The 17,931-nt window shown below is 50.1% G+C and overlaps 1 pseudogene; it reads left to right on the top strand.

Annotated features, from left to right (window-relative positions):
* The first annotated feature begins 8,051 nt into the window (after nt 1–8,051).
* Nucleotides 8,052–14,231, top strand: LOC127779238 (putative disease resistance protein RGA1; annotated as a pseudogene).
* Nucleotides 14,232–17,931: the final 3,700 nt, after the last annotated feature.

Raw genomic sequence — 17,931 nt, forward strand, 5'->3', positions numbered from 1 at the left:
TGTGGATTCAAGTACGCGGGGGGCACGCTCGACTGCGTGCCGATGGGACGGGACATACCTGCCCCCACTCCGCCTGACAGAGGGCAGGATGTAATGCCCCGACATTTGTTAGCCATAAACACAGCTAACTCACACCGGGGTGTTATGCATTACCTGTGATATAGTACCAGTCCCAGGATACACTAGCTAGTACTCACAGAATAAATGTGGAATCAAAGTAAACTGCTTTATTACATCACTGGGTAGTAGTCCTTACAAACATTGCTATCATGGACATGCTCATAGATGAACAACACAACATTACAGAAAAACACAAAAGCGACGGCGCAGAAACGAACAGCGCGGAGAACTAAGCAACTAAGCGACTACGCACTAGGCAAAGAACCTAGGCAACTAACTTATTCCACAGGCGAGGCTTGGGGCTAGGCACGAAACATCTAAAAGTCTTCATACTCGGCTTGCTCCTAGAGATACTTCTCGGCAGTCGGGTCGACGTCTTCATCTTCAAACTCTATAGATTATTATAAGGGGCAAGGGTGAGTACTTAACGTACTCAACAAGCCAGGTAAAAGAATGACATGTCGGTTTAACAAGGAGGCTACGGTTTTATTTGCAAAGGCTGCCATTTTGGCAAAATGATTTATTTCACAAAACTCCTAGTGAGTGAGTCAAGTTTTAGTTGTCGGGAGGAGGCTCACGCCTCGACCCATTCCACAAGTTGCTTTGCAACAACTTGTCACAATTAACGAACAACAATTAAATTGTTTTCTCTATTAGTTCCTTTTTCACAACAACGCAGTTCACACAAATCTCCTGGTTATCCCAGCACATCAACGCCATCATGGCCCTAACAACACCTCGGTGTCAGACGACACCCCAGGTCACACAGACCCGTTCCTAACCACAAAGGTTAGCCGTCTGCCACACAGGCGGACTCTGGTAACGTTCCCTTTTCAGTAACCACTTTTCCACAAACCTTTGTCAAACAAATCTACGCTATGAGAAACACCTTACACTCGCCCATGACCATGGGCACGGCTATTCAAACAGTTCATTAATCTCTGCAGAGGTTGCACGCTTTACCCACACGACACGAAACTTACACCGGTACTGGCCGGTACCGGAAGTTCGTGATAAGGCCTTTCCAAAGCTAACCCATGAAAATCGCATACCACCTAGTTGGGCTAAGATCCATAGCCGAGTATCAGGCAATGACAGCCGTCATCCACTCAGGAAATACCGAGGATGCCTCCTACTCCTACTGGTACCACGCCACAATAGAGGAAAAAAGACACCCATGATAGGCAATAAATGTATAACACTTCGTCTTCTCATCCTCGGTATTCCACAACCATTGGCACACCAACTCCCATGTGAAAACAATTTACTCAGCCAGAGGCATCCCATAAATACCCGTGTAGTCGCACTATAACGTGTTCGGATGGATTTCCCAAAGGAATCGGTCCTTAACGACAATACGTGGCCAAACCACAAAGGCTTGACTCCGCATCATCACCACTTTCACAACACATTTTATTTCACAACTCCTCGGTACAACGTACCGGATTTTTAATCAGGTAATTGGAATAACCCAAGTTTCCCACACGGCAACAACGTAAGCATGGCTAAGCGAAACTACCTCGGTAATCATGTAACGATACCGGCGCAAACATTTGTGGAGCTATCAAAGGTATGGAAACATCAACCTATGTAATATAAGTGCGACTACTAGGTTGGTCCGTCGGTTGTATAAACAATCCGAGGCCTAAACATGTTAATCGTATATGCTAAGTAATGCACTTTTCAAACAACATATCTGTGCAAATATAGGGGCAAAGTGATCAAAGAGGCTTGCCTTGCACAGGGTTGGGGTCTTCTCCTTCGAAAGCGGCGTCCGGAGCTTCCTCGAACTCGGGCTCTTAACGCGAAAACAAAGCTAATAAACAAAAGGCAATAAAACAAGCTCAAATCAGAGAAACAATAGCGCCACTGTGTAGATCTCAATTTTAGAAAAATTTAGGAATTTGAACGGGGTCAATCGGAGTTACGGTTGATTTACTATGAATTTTCAAAGGATAAATGGTTTTTCTAGAATTTCATTTATTGGACGGCAAGGGAATATTCCATTGGAATATTCCGCTAGACTAACAGCAATGGGAGGGGGCCCACCTGTCAGCGGCCAATGGAGGAAAGGAGGCACGGGCCCGGCTTGTCAGCGGCTTGAGAGAGGAAAGGGAGGTGGGGCCGGCTTGGCAGTGGTTGAGGAGGTCTTCTTCCTCCACGCGCTGCTCTATCCCAGTCCCAGGCAGCGATGTGCCGTGGCGGCGAGGCTCGGCTCGGCAGCCGGCGACCGGGGAGGCGGCGGCGACTTCCGGCGGAGCTCCGGCGAGGCACCGCCGGCGACGGCGGCGCTAGAAGGCGCGGCACAGCGGCTATAGACGGCAACACAGAGAGGAGAACGAGCAAAAGTGAGAGAGGAGAGAGAGAGATGGTGATGGTAAATTGGTAAAACTGAGGCAGGAAGGTAAGCATGCGCCCGTCGTTTCCCTGGGCGGCGCCCGGGGCGACTCCGCCGGCGACTTCACCTCACCGGCCGCCGCTCACGCTCCTTCGGAGGTCCCAGCCTGTCCCGCCTCCAGCAACCCCTACAGGCGCGTCGCCTTCTCCGTTGTCGTCGTCCCCGGTTCCCCTCCGCGACGAACTTTGGCGTGAAACACCCCCGCCGCCGCCGCCCAGATCGGTCAACTGGTCCTCTCCGGGAGGGGTCTCCCATGTGTCGGCGACGCCAGATCCGTTGGGAAACGAAGTCCCCCTGCGTGCGCGCTCGTACAGCGAGGTTGTGGAGGCCGGGAAGCTCCGGGATTTCAAATCCAGCGTGCGCCACCAACCTCTCCATGGCGAATTGAAGAAGGCTTTTACTCCTACCAGGCAAGCGGCCAGCAGGGTACCTAGGCGCGAGTCTCCGCGGCGTCGCAGCTACGCCGCGACCTACAGAGCTAGGTCGGAGATGGGGATGGCGCAACGTCGCATCCATGGTACGACCACGCCGGACGACTTCACTCATCTCGAGCCTGGCTGGCAACAGGTAAGGGTACGCCATTGGTGGCGCAGAGCGCTGCATTCAAGCCTCCCCCAACCACCGGCCACTGGAAGACGCGACGCGCCTTCAACCCGGCATCTCACTCGGCCATCTCCGTCTGTCTCGCAAGAATCCGCTGCCCTCCGTCTGTTCCGGCAAGCAACGAGTGGACGATGCTTCAACTGCCTCTCTCGCGACCACCGAGCGGCGCTATGTCGTGATCCGGTGCGGTGCATCCTCTGCCGAAAGTCAGGCCACAAAGCAAGACGCTGCTCCTCCGCTCGCCGCCCTGCCCCTCTCCGCCAGGATTTTTCGCGCTCAACCCCGGGTGCCGCGCCGCCATCTCCACGCCAAAACGCAGCGTCTTCCTAGGCAAGCCTCGCCATCATCTCATCAGCCTCAAGAACGCCGCTCCACGCTTCCACCGTCGCCACCCCTTCCGCCACCACCGCCACCCCTTCCGCCCCCGCCACCGCGCCCGGTGTCTGCTGTCATGGCAAGGCTTGGTGACCCCTCCACCCGACCGGAGGAAGAGGAATGTTTCATTCCGACACCGCATGCCACTGAGGCTGAGCTCCGTGAGTGGGAGTCTACTGCGGTTGTCACATGGGCGGCTAAGGCGCCGGCGTCCACAACACCAAGGGAGGTGGAGTTGGCCTTCATGGAGGAGCTCCATCTCAGGGAGAGCGAGGTCGCCGTCTCCCGTCACCACCCAGAGGCCTTCATCATCAAGTTTGAGCATCAGCGACACTGTGTTGAGGCGCTGAGGAAGGGTTCCGTCAAGCGTTGCGGCATTGAGCTCCACTTCGTCAAGTGGCGAAGCCAAGTCTGCACTCGGCGTCGCCTTGATGTTCCGAGTGCGTCTCTACCTCGACGGCATTCTGCGGCATGCCTGGGAGGCCGACACCGTCGAGCGCACGGTGGCGCGCACCTGCGCACTGGAGAGCATCGAGACTAACCTCCTCCACCCACCGGACACGCGCTGGATCAGTATCTGGGCGTGGACAGGAAACCCGAGCTCCATTCCCAAACGTGTGTGGCTCATCTTCACCAGCAGCACACGTGGCAAGCTCGACACGGTGACGGTCTCCGAGCGGCCGCCGGAGCGCTGGCAGCACGGGGTGAAGTACTGCGTCTATGTGCACCTCGAGGAAATTCATGACTACACGTCGGCTACAGTGGCGCTTGACGAAAGCGCGACCGTCACCCCGGCAAAGCGCCGCCTTCCGCCGTGGCATCTTGGGGTAGCAGACGGAGAGCCGGCGCCGGTGCGACTCTTCACGGAGTTCCCTCACCACCCACCGCCGCCTCAAGCAAACAAGCACCACTCCGCCCGCATCAAGGAAGGCGTGGAGGAGGAGGACCGCGGGAGCCGCGTCAAGGGGGATCATCATGACGCCGACCGTCGTGGCCGCGGCAGGGAGGTGCGAGACTGGCGCGACGAGGCACGGGGAAGACGTGACCGAGACAAAGAGGAACGCGGCGATCGACGACGACAGTACTACAACAATGACCACCTGGACTTCGACTGGGGTCAGGGGTAGCGCCGCCGTGATAACGACGACGACGACGAGCGCGACGACAGAGCCGGTCGTGGCCGCGAAACATGGCGCAGCCACGACGCCGCGAAGCCAACTGGCCTCAATGGCCAGCGAGAGAGAGACCGCTCTCTGCGGCGCCGCGACTGGGGAGACGGCAGCAACCGCGGGCGGCGACGCGGTACCTGTGTGGGCGACGCACCGTCCGTCGTGCCACCTGGGCTGCTCACGTTCGGCCTGAGCTCACCATTGCCGCACGACGCGACGCCCATGCTGCTGCACGACGCGACGCCCAAGCTTCCCACGACCGGCACACCGTCACCATCTCCACAGGTAGCCAATCTTCGGTTCCTCTTTGCCTTTCGTGCTCTAAGTGTGCAGGTAGCCACGCAGAACCTCCCAGCCATGCATGGACCGGCGCCACCTCTCGAAGCCCCTGCTGGTGCACAACCGGTCCTGGATGCAAGTGCCTTCCTGGCAAAGGCGTGCTACCTCGAAGATATGCTCCAGATCGAGCCCCCTCTTGCGGACACCGGTGCGGCAAGCGAGGAAGCCGCGGGTGTGGGGGAAGAAGCCTGGTCCGTGGAGGCAGATATGCATCGTGGCAAGGAGACGGCGAGGTGCGGCGACGACGTCATCCCGGTCCGCCGCGTCTTCGACCGCATCCGACAGGAGATGCAAGTAACAGTGCCGATAAACATCATCGACGACATTGAGCAGGCGCTCAAGAAGCTGGAGATAGCGGCGGCGGCGGCTCCGCCGGAACCGTGGCCGGAGATGCCGGCATCTTTCTCTCCACGGGCTGGTGGTGGGCTGGTGGTCAGTGGGCTGCCGAAAGGGGCCCAAGCCAGCCCTCAGGCGGTCGACGAAGCAGGCCACGTTATTGGGCCCAATCTTTCCAACGAAGGGAGCGGCCCACTCCCTGCCATGAAGACAGGCCATGATGGGCCCTTGCAGGCTGGCAGTCTGCTAGCCGCTGTGGGCCAGGCTGGCGTGGAGACCACATGCGAGCCGCCCCCCAACAACAACACGCTTCAAGGGGCAGCGTCTCTCTCTCCGCATCCGGATTACTACGCCCCGACGCCGGAAGAGGTGCCTTCCTCGCCGGCGCACCTATCCCTGATGGTGCCCTCGCTGATGCCTGAACCTACCTCGCCGCCGGCACAAACACAAGCCTCACCAGCGCCAAGAACCACGCCAGCCCCAGTTCTCTGTGACGGCTCGCCGGGGACAAATCTTCGCACACCGGTGCAGGCGGAAGACAAGATCAGCGGCCTCTTCACGGCCGTTCCACCGCCGGTACTTGGACGCTCGGCATCACCACCGCCACGAAAGCGTTGACCTGCATCGGTCAAGACTCGCTGCACAACACGCCGTGGGCAGAAATATGAACTTTTATGTTCTAATCCTCATCGCAGCTTGAGACTTGCAGGGAAACCGTCGATGCCGCCGATGCAAAAGTGCAACCACGTTCTGATGAAGAGGCTTGGGCTGCTGCGCTCGGACACATCCCTTGATGAGGTGCTTGCCGAGTATGTGGCAATTTTCGATGGGCCGCTACCGCCGCACACGATTGCGGCGCTCACCTCGATCTTCGACCTCGACTTCGGCGACGACGACTTCGACGAGCAGCCGCCGGAGGAGGCCCTCCTTGCAATGGTGGGAGAGGGCATAGCCGACCTCGCCGAAGAGGTCGAGGAAGCTGTGGCCTAGACCCATGGCTATGACCTGAGCGAGCTAATCTGCTTGCATGTATCGTCGCCCATCTCTTCTTATGTCGTTGAGCTGGATATGTTGCCTTGTCTTTATTTTGCTGCACCCTAAGGTGCCTTCGATGTTGCGATGTACGCCTAAAGTCGAAATTTGCTGTCGTATTCATGATGAACCGGGCTGCCTACTGCCGCCACTTCTTCTACTTCCATCTACTGACTTTGCGATGAATTTCCCCTGCAAATATGTGCTGCTATGTGCTGCAATGTGCACTGCTATGTGCCGCAAATGTGAGCTGCTAGGTGCTGCAATGTGTGCTGCTATGTGCTGCAATTGTGTGCTGCTACGTGATGCAATGTGCGCTACTGCTCCAACTCCAACTGCCATGCTTATTCAGAGCAAACTGTCACGTTGTTCTGGCCACGTTGGTTTGATGTTTGCACACCCCACAACTCCCTGGCTGTTGTCAACAGGCAAAGTCCAAGAGCGAATCGCCTCCTATGATAACACAAAACGTTGACTTTCTTTCCTGGAATGTACGTGGGTTGAACTCACCGGCTAAATGCAATGCGGTGCATGAGCTGTTAGCAGAAACGACGTGCAGTATTGCCTGCTTTCAGGAAACAAAACTAAGGGCAATGGATGACAGCCTAGCAAGATACTTGGGAGGTTACAAATTGGACAGCTACTCAAACCGGCAAGGGGGACAAGAGGAGGAATCTTGCTACTCTGGAATTCTAGCTTAATTGGCATCAATGACGTTAAGCTGCGCCGCTACTCATTGACAGCCAGAGTTACCCTGCTGCACAGCTCCGAGTCTTTTCTCTTGACAGCAGTCTATGGGCCTACGAGGCAGAGAGAAAAAGATGTGTTCCTACGGCAGATCAGGCGTTTGAAGCCGCACGATAGCGAATCGTGGCTCCTTCTCAGCGATTTCAACATGATCTATAGAGCAAGCGACAAAAACAACAACAACATCAACCTTAGGCGCATGAGTCGTTTCAGAGCAGCTTTGAACCACTGTGAACTAAAAGAAATCCATCCCCAAAACAGGAACTTCACCTGGAGCAATGAGAGACGCCGACCAACCTTGGTGAGGCTAGACAGATTCTTCTGTAATGAGGAATGGGACCTTACCTTTGGACACCACATCCTGCATGCCCTATCCACAGGAACATCTGATCACTGCCCACTGCTCCTCTCCAACCCTGCGGGGCCGCGACGTCCAAGGACCTTTAAATTCAAAAACTTCTAGACCAGGCTACTGCTTCAAAGCTGAGGTACAAAACACATGGAACCAGAGCACCATGCACCATGAGCCTTTCCACCGCCTCGCAGACAAATTGAGCCGAACCGCAATGTCCCTAAAGAGATGGGCAAAGGGCATCTGCTCAGAAGCAAAAATCAAGTATCACATGGCGCTCGACATAATTCAGAGGCTTGATGTAGCTCAGGAGCGCCGGGAGTTAACGCAGGCAGAGTATAGGTTGAGACTGGGCCTAAAAAGAAGGCTCCTCGGATTTGCGGTCATCGAAAGAGCACGGAAGAAGCAAGCTGCGCGCTTAACTAATATTAAAGAAGGGGACGCCAATACAAAATACTTCCATCGTAGGATAAATGCAAGAAAAAGGAAAAAAATCACATCTTCCGCTTAAGGAAGCAGAACGGCTGGGCTGTCACACACAGAAAAGGAACACACCATTGCAGAACACTTCCGGCAAGTCATGGGAAGACCTGAGCCAAGAGAGTGTGATCTCAACTGGCAGTCTCTAGGGCTCACCCCCGTCGACCTCTCTGGGTTGGACGACCCCTTCACAGAGACAGAGATCCACAAAGCGTTAAGCGAAATGCCTGTCGACAAAGCACCAGGGCCTGATGGGTTCACAGGGAAATTCTTCAAGCACTGTTGGGACATTATCAAAAGCGACGTAGTGGCCGCCTTCAATGCTCTGCACGACATGAGGCACACACACTTTAACCTCCTAAATTCCGCCAATGTTGTGCTCATCCCCAAAAAGGACGGCGCGGAGGGAATCGGAGACTACAGGCCGATTAGCCTGATTCATGGCTTTGCCAAGCTCTTCTCCAAGGTCTTAGCCATCAGGTTGCGACCACTGATGCACTCGCTAATCCCGACAAATCAAAGTGCCTTCATTCGCGGACGAAGTATACATGACAACTTTATGTACGTCAGAAACATGGTTAGGAAACATCACAGGACTAGAAGGTCGATCCTCCTCTTCAAACTTGACATCTCCAAGGCTTTTGACTCAGTCAGATGGGACTACCTCCTCACGCTCCTTCAAAATAGAGGATTTCCACAAAGGTGGCGGGAATGGATTGCGGGCCTTCTATCAACTTCCACTTCCAAGATCATCCTAAATGGTACACCGGGAGAGGCAATAAGGCACGGAAAAGGCTTACGACAAGGCGACCCCCTATCTCCATTGCTATTCATTCTAGCAATCGACCCACTCCAGCGCCTTTTGGACAAGGCCACTGATCTAGGGGCGATAAGTAAACTGAGAGGAAGGGCTGCTCACTTCCGCACATCCATGTACGCTGACGATGCGGTAGTCTTCATAAACCCACAAAAAGAGGACGCACGAGTTTTCACCGACCTTCTACGTCGCTTTGGGCAGGTGTCTGGGTTATGCACTAATCTGCAAAAGTCCCACGTGGTGCCAATCAGGTGTGACAACCTGGATCTTGACGACATCCTGGATGGCATACCAGTAACCAGAGCAAATCTTCCAATGAAGTATCTAGGACTACCTCTTACCACAGCAAGGCTAAGAAGAGTAGACCTGCAGCCTCTCTTCGACAAATCGATGAACCGCATAGCCGGGTGGAGGGGAAGACATATTGGGCTTGCAGGGCGTTCCACCCTAGTGAAGTCGGTGCTCACTTCACAACCCGTTTTCCTCCTGATAGGGCTAAAAGCGTCAAAAGAGTCTCTTGAGGCTCTTGATAAGCAGAGAAGGAAGTTTTTGTGGGCGGGGGGAGAAGCCTTGACGGGTGGAAAATGCAAAATCAACTGGACCCGAACCTGCCTACCCACTGGTTCCGGAGGTCTAGGAATCCTAAACCTTGAGAAGTTTGCAAGAGCTTTGCGCCTCCGATGACTTTGGCAGGAATGGAAGTCACCGGAGAAAGCATGGGTGGGTTCTGGTACGCCGTGCGATGACACCGATAAGCTCCTTTTCGCGGCAGCGACATCCATAACAATCGGAAATGGGGCGACTGTGAGTTTTTGGGAGTCAGCCTGGTGGCAGGGGAGAAGGATGAAAGATTTGGCACAGCTAGTCTACGCGGTCTCCAAGAAAAAGAATAGTACCCTCCAACATGCCTTGCAATCAGATCAATGGCTGCTCGATCTGGGATTACCAGCGGATGTGGGCTGGACAACAGAGCTGATTGACCAACTTGTCACGGTTTGGACCGCCATCCAGACAATAGAGTTGATAGAACATAAGGACGACCAAATATCTTGGAAGCTCACTAGCCACGGTCAATATACGGCAGCATCAGCCTATAATGCACAACTACTTGGAACAACGGCCAACAATTTTAACAACCTAATTTGGAAGCCCTGGGCTCCTCACAAATGCAAAACCTTCGCCTGGCTGGTCATTCAGAATAGAGTCTGGACCTCTGATAGACTATCTACCCAGGGATGGCCAAATGGATCCATATGTCCCTTATGTCGTCGGGTCCAGGAGACGGCTCTACACCTCCTCGCAGGCTGCCGCTACACAAAGAGAATATGGGCGACCCTAGCGGAATGGACGGCGTGCAACAATATTCACCCCAACCATTGGCGGCAGGTTTCGTTGGTGTTAGAATGGTGGGATCAAACCACAAATGTAAAAGAGGCACCCAAAAAGGCTCTACGCTCCCTAACGCTCCTAGTCGCCTGGGAGATCTGGAATGAAAGAAATTGCAGAACATTCCAGCATAAGGAGCTCCCACCGAGTGGTCTTCTGATAAAAATCAAGGACGAGGCCAAGATATGGGCCTTAGCAGGTGCGCATCATCTGGGAAATTGGCTTGTTCCTTAGTTGACTAGGGCCAAAGGTCCTGAGTTTTTTTCTCTCCCTTTACACTGTACAGTTTTCTCCTTCTATATTCAATGAAATTGGCGGCTCGTTGATTCGTTCAAAAAAAAAGATGGTGATGGTGTGGGGAGAAGGAGCTCGGGCTGCTTCCCCTTTTATAGGCGAGCGACGCGGTGGCGAGCTGGCGGTCTAGGCGCGGCATTCCGGGCGTAGATGGCTAGCAGCTAGGGCGGGATTCCGGGGCGGACGAGATGGCGATGCGACGACATTGCGTCATGCACCGGTGGCGACGCGATGTGAAGCGACGCACTAAGACAGACGATGGATGGCGATGGTGATGGTGCGACGTGACGCGAAGAGACGTGCGGAGAGCGAGTTTGGCGACGGGATAAGGATGACGCACGGCCGACGGCGACTATGGCCGGAAATTGGGCGGTAGGGTTCTCAGATCGATGCGACGCGAGCGATGTCACACGGCGGTGGCGATGGAATGCGAGAGAGAGGGAGAGACGTGGCTCAGCGACTTCCCGGAAGGAGACAGTTGACAAAACGACGAGGCGACAGCGAAGGGACGCGCGTCCGCGGATGTGAGGCGGCGACGAGATGGCCAAGGTGACGGCGCGAGGCGACGGAAGTGGCGTCATGCGGCGGTGGCGACAAGACGTGAGAGAAAGAGAGAGAGAGAGAGAGAGAGAGAGAGACGCAGCTCGGAGGCTAAGCTCCTTCCTTACGAAGCAACGAGAACGGATAAGGGAGATGATCGGATAAGAGAATGACTCACCCTAGGGTTAGGGATGACGACGAGTGAGGTGGCGGCCGTTATCCGTCGGGGTCGATGCAACGGGCGACGGGATAGATGGAGTGGACGACGACGGGACGGGGTGACGCGAGGCGACGTGGCTCTGTGTCTCCCGGACAGAAACCGGAGCGAGGTCGGGCTTGGCGCGACGCGATTTTGGCGTGGCGCGGCCTCGGCCTGGTGCGGAGGCGGTGCGGCGCGGGTGTTGGCACGACGCGCGGTGCACGGGAGGGTGTTTTGGTGCAACACACGGCTCGGCACGACTCGGCGTCCGGGCGAAACATTTCGTCGAACACCTTGTGTGCACGTGGCTAGCTGCCTCAAGGAAGAAGAAGGTGAATAGGAGCTGGGCTGGGCTGGCCGACTGGGGAGGAGAGGAGTTGGGCCGAGGGGAAAAGAAAGAGAGGATGAGGCCCGAACTGAACAGTACTGCTTCACAATTTCTCAAGGATTTGTAGAGTTTGAATTTTGAGGAGATTTCAAAGGATTTGAATTTGAATTTGACCTAGGATCTCACAGAAATTTTAAAGGCAATTCTAAGAGAGGATTTGAGATCTATTTGGCACAAAATCAACTAAGAACCAAATTAACTCCAAAATTTTAAATGACAAGATTTTAAATAAAAGCAAATAAAATACGGGTGCTACACAGGACATGGGTGCGCTGCCACCTGTCCCATCCGCCCGTGACCGGTCATAGACCGGTCAAGCCCGATTGACGCACGTCAATCGGGCGGCGCCTCACGTCTGCCAACGCCACATTAAATGTGACGAGGGGTGGTTGGGGCGCTGCTCATTTAAGGCACTTGGCAGCGCCTCTACCTCCACCCACTCAGCCGCCACGTGGCGGCCGAGTGAGGGCCTCGGGGTAGCACGCTCCAAGGACCCGAGGGGTGCGACAGGGCACCCCGAGGCCCCTTGGCTGCCTCACGACCGCTCGTTCTCCCTTGAGGGCTGAGGGGGGGGGGGGGAAATAGGCCGCGCGGCCACGTGGCCAGATGAAATGATTCTTTCCCTCTATCCCTTTGAGTGATCTACCAAAATCTTGCTGACCCTTTGAGTGATCTACAAAATTTCAGATTATATTGTTAAATATCAAGCCTTTTTTCCCTGCGATTCTGAATGATCTTGCCAGTATATCCATATCTTTCGTGATCAATAAGTGTACATAAGTGTGCGCGTATACATGAACGTGTCAAATGTGTAAGATTTCAAGACATTCAGAAGACGATGAGAACTGACGGCATCTAATTGATTCTTTGTAAATAGTTATCTCCTGCCAAAATTTTACTTCTGACCTCCAATTTCTTGTTATCTAATTGAAAGATATAGAAACACTCAGTGGCACTATCAGCAGTTTCAGATCACATAATATAAGTTATACTACTAGCTAGAGGTAGCTCGTTCCGTTGCAGAACCTTTCTGCAAAGGTTTTCTCCAGCCAACAAGGAGGCAACCATTTCTGCCATCCTAACTGAACTTGCAGGTAGATCCATATCTTTCCTTGTAAGCAAATACCTGAATCAGCAAAAGCCGGCTCCAAGCGACGACGAAAGATTGGACAACCTGCAACGGCTGCTGCTGCGGTTTCGCATCATCGTCGACGAGGCGGAGGAACGGTGCATCACCAACCAAGCCATGCTGGAGCAGCTGAGCATCCTGAGGAAGGTGATGTTCAGAGGCTACTACACCCTGGACACCTTCAGGTGCAGAGCCCATCAAGGCAAGGATCATCATGGTGAAGTGAGTTCATCTTTTGCTATCTCTAAATTCAGTCCTGCCAAGCGTATCCGTTTCTGCAGTGGCAATAGCAATCAGAGTGTGAGTAGTGAGCTGCAGAGAGTTCTTGGGAACCTGGAGAATTCCATTGCTGGTGCCAATGAGTTCATTGCATTCTTAAGCAGTTGCCCTCGCCTTCATCGTCAGCCGTATAGCATGTACTTGATCTTGGACCAGTGCATGTTTGGGCGCCAAATGGAGATGAAGTATCTCATCAATTTTCTCCTACGAACTGGGGATCATGGTACACAAGAACCGGGAATTCTGCCGATTATCGGCCCAGGGAGAGTTGGGAAGAGCACTCTTGTTGAGCATGCCTGCAACGATGAAAGGGTGCGCAATAATTTCTCACAAATTATGTTCTTCACTCGAGCCAATCTTGAAGATGAAAGCATTGTGGATATTAGAGATGGCGGTGTAATCAAACATCGAAGGCCTCGGATATAAGAAGGTTGTTGGTCATTGTTGAACTAGATGGGGATAGATATTCAGAAGGATTAGATAAGAATATTGATAAGGGTTTATTGCAAAGATTATTATACTTAACTTACAAAGCTCGCATTCCTCGCAACAGTAAAATCATAATCACAAGCCTATCAGACAAGATTGCGAGGTTAGGAACCACACCACCTCTCAGATTACAGCTCCTTTCCAAAAGAAGGCTTACTGGTACTTCTTCAAGGTGTGCACATTTGGGAGCATGGATGCTTCGGAGTATCCTGAAATTTCATCCCTAGCCATGGAGCTAGCAATGGAGTCCGAAAGGAGCTTCATGGCCAATGTCTTTGGTAGATTACTGAGGTCGAATACCAACATGCTTTACTGGAGATTGGTTCTTGCATCCCTAAGAGAGTTCAAGAAGAAGAACCAGCATGTGTGGTCATTCATGTACTGAACGTCTCGTGATTCTTGACAACTATCAGATAGGATCAAATGCTTCTCCTCCTAGTCAAACTGAAGGTTCCAACATATCGGTTCTAGATGTTCTGTTAGGAGGTGCTGATCAGCCTAGCTCAAGGAAGAGAAGATTTGATGCACTAGGATGGAAATCCCAGATAGCACCTTACTATAGCTACATGTATAGCTGTGAGATACAGAGGCCAATGTGTATGGTCGCCAGGAAGAAGAAAATGAAGAGGAATGGCGGCTGAATGGCTGACCATCTTAGGAATTTATCTGATGCACTCTAGTATTATTACATGTAGGAATTGTGTGTTTATATGTAACCTCTAATATGTAAAACTTTTTCCGATAACCAAAGAAAATACTCCAGGCCTCTACATCCCAAGTATACATAGTTGTTCTCTTGTGGTGGAGCCTATTCATCCGAGTTAAGGAATTAGGTATGGTGCTCACGTTTAAGGCTAATTTTTTTAAAGTAGTAAGTAAAGTACCCATTAACAGTAATGCGTCTGTGATAACTTTATCAATTGTAATATATGTTGGCCCAATATTTGAAGGTGCTTATATTGATATGGTTTGCATGTGTACATGCATTTGTAAGCGTCGGCATTTGAACTGTACTTTTTATTAAAAAAAAAGTATAACATATATAGCTAGAGCTAATATTCATTTTGCATCACATTCAAAGTGAGTTTTTTTTATGAACGGTTATTATAATTGTTATGTTCTGGCAAAATAATATTATGGTTGTTTTAATGTATTCTAGTACTTTCTCTTGATGATAAAAGAAACTTGATATAAAATGAGTGTCAAAGAGAAAAAGGCACAAACGGACTACTTCCTGCATCTTAAAATAAATCAATCTAACATAAAATGAGAGTTTACTTAGTATATGAATATAGACATATGTCTATCTGCATTCATTATTATATAGGTATTTCCATTCTATTTTAGGCTCGCTTATTTTGGGACAGAAGGAGTAGTAGAGAAAGATGGGAAGCACACTGTATTGAAGTGCTAGAAGATATGATTGAGGTGAGATCTTGTAGTGGTAAAAACTAAATTGCAGTATTAGAAGAATACACATAAAGTAAAGTTTAGAGTCAAAATGTTGAACTTTTAAAAATCTATAGCGTTTCAATTCTGGAACTGAGAATATTTATCTTATTTTTTTTTGAACGAAACCAGCACAAGATTGTGCTTATTCATTAAATATAGCAGAAGAAAAATACAGCCCCTAAGGGAAAAAGGAAAGCAAGAACTGGGAAAAGTTGTATACTATACAAAGCGTGGAATAATCTCTCTAAGGCTCTTAGCGCCAGCCAAGGCCCACATGCCAGCCTCTTCTTTAATCTTCGCAAGGAGGTTTGAGGTTGCGGCCTCCTTGTGCTCAAATATCCACCAGTTTCGCTCCTTCCAAATTTCCCGAACAAGGAGAATATTTATCTTGTGAATTACGCATAGCAAGAAACAAATGTATTTGTTTAAAAGAATCAAGAAACAAACGTACAAAAGATATTTTCAGTAATAATTTTTTAAAAAAATAAAACATGTAGGTGTGATGTGACCACTGGCATGACTAGTCTATTTTGGTCAAAAAGCTTGCAAGAGAAACATATAAAGTCAATTGACCGACCTACATTGTTGTTTCTAGAAAGCGCAACAAAAAACTGCACATGTGAAAATCAAAATTACCCATCCAGCATTTGACTGATTCCTATACATGGAAATCAACTTTCCATATAACTAACTGCATTCCAAGTCATTCTCCCAAATCTGGCTACATTAAGACGGCTAATTATTTCATTTAATTTGTGGCAGTCATCGGCGCAGGGGTACACAAGACTATTACACTACAGCTTCGTTATTCTCGGATTAAGATAAAGATTTTAACTCGGTTTGAGTTAGTGCTTCTGAAATTACTAAACAATCTAGACATTACTTGAAAATATTAGATAAATTTATTTTCAAATTTAAAATTATTAATACTTAATTAATTATGTGCTAATAGTTTTTTATGCCTAGAGTTTGAAATGGACAAATTAGGGGCGTGTTCGGTAATCATTCCTGTACGCTGCAGTGCTTGTGTTGTGCGGCTGCAGCTGCAGAAAATAACAGCCGAATAGGCCCGAAGACCAAAATCCAGCCCTGCCTAATTGGATTGGGCTTATCAACACGCCAGGCCTTCCACGGCCCATTACATTGTTTGGAATGCATGAACTCTACTTTTTTTTTTAAAAAAAAAAGAAAAATGATAACAAACAATTAATTCACTTCTAGCAGGAGCGTACATTTTTTTTTCTAAAATAAACACAATGCAAACATAGATGCTTTAAGTGCATCTCCATTCTAGCATGATGATCGTACTTCTGGAAATGGTAAAAGGAAAACACAATCTTGTTCGTCGTGGTTTTGGCATTCACCATGGACAAGAGCACCCTAAAAGACGAAATGTGAGTGGAAGCACTATTAATAATATTGTTGTGTGGTGGAATTATGTGTACGTGCTTCACACCTAGCAAGATTAATTAAAAATTATATAAGTTGTCCATAACCATTTTTAAGTTGGTACTGGTACAAAGTAGAAGCGGGACCAGGCATGGGTCAACTTAGGCTTTGAGCCTCAGGCTTGACTCGAAAACTCCTTATAAATCCTTTATAAATTATTATAGACATTTTAAAAATATATAATTTCTAATTAAAGTTGTCAAATTCAATCTTAGGCTTGTAAATTTTTTTGGCTCCACAAAGACCATATAATACTCCATTTTCTTTTGCAAAAAGACTATATGTGAAGAAAATAGAAAAGTAATTAATGGGCCATTCAATCTTATCATCCATCCAAACATCTAATCCAATACCTAAAAACCCATTAGATCTTTCACCAAAAGATACCTAACGCCCATCTAATCCAACCGCACGTACGAGAGCACTAATTAACAAGTTTTTTTTAGCATGATCAATAATTGGGGTCATCACAACACAATGCACCTAGCTATCAATACATGATGGAACATCTAAAGGTAACACACTCCAATTAGACAATCACATTAGCCCCATATCATGGAATTAATTAAAAGGCATGGCACTTTGTTTTTACTAGTACTAAACTAGAAGCTACTACTACCAAAAATGGGAGGTATGTTGGTGCCAGGTGGAAGACAGGTGGGCCCTCACCAACCCCTGCAAAGGGCAAGCAGACATGCTGGGCCTCGAAAGCGTAGCACCATCCCAGTTTGTGGGCCAGGCCTCTTCTTCTTCTTCTCCTTCTCCATTCGCCGGCAAAAAGAAGAGAAGGCGACTTGCAATTTCAGCTCCAATCCGAAATGGAGATGGCCAATCAAGAAGGTTGTGGTGGGCCCAGCATGTGGCCCAAAAGGCCTAGCAAGATTAAGAAAAGAGGTTGTAAAAGAAAGGAAGGAAAAATGAAAGAAAAATTTACTCAACCGCGAGGCTAATAAAGAAAAGAAGAGATTTGGTTTATAGAGAGAGAAAGAGAAAGATGTCTCCATGATCTTTGCTCTAGATTTCTGTTGCAATATGATCTCTCTTTTTTAAAAGGGCAAGGGTGTTGGAAAATATTAGTGATTCTTTCTTTTCCTTTTTCTTGCACTTATCTAGCAGCCTGCCACGCTGACCTGAGAACTACCGGAAAACAAGTGTTGTCAAAATTGATTGCTTCCTGCACTAAATCTATAGAGACTTTTTAAGGTCCAACGGTACTGTGTGGTACTAAATTCTGGTTGTTGGCGATCCAACGGCTGGTAGTGTTTGATACCGCGAGGTACCAAATATGTCCCTATTACGGTATCTCGTGTAGAAGAGAGGTGGAAGGGTAAAAAATGTAACTTTGTGTGTGATAGATGGGAGGAATAGACAGGTGAAACCAATTTTGTCGCATTTTACATCCTCTTCTGCGCTGCCGTCGTGTTTCTCTTCCCCTCACCGCCACCGTGTTCCTCCTCCAGCGCCGCGACTTCGATCTGGGCCCTTGCGCCAAAGCGAGATTGATTGCGGCGTGCAGGGTTGTCCCCTCTCTTCTCCGGGATTCGTGGTCCTCCGCCTG

The sequence above is a fragment of the Oryza glaberrima genome, chromosome 7, assembly GCF_000147395.1.
Source record: "Oryza glaberrima chromosome 7, OglaRS2, whole genome shotgun sequence".
In the NCBI taxonomy this organism is placed as follows: domain Eukaryota; kingdom Viridiplantae; phylum Streptophyta; class Magnoliopsida; order Poales; family Poaceae; genus Oryza; species Oryza glaberrima.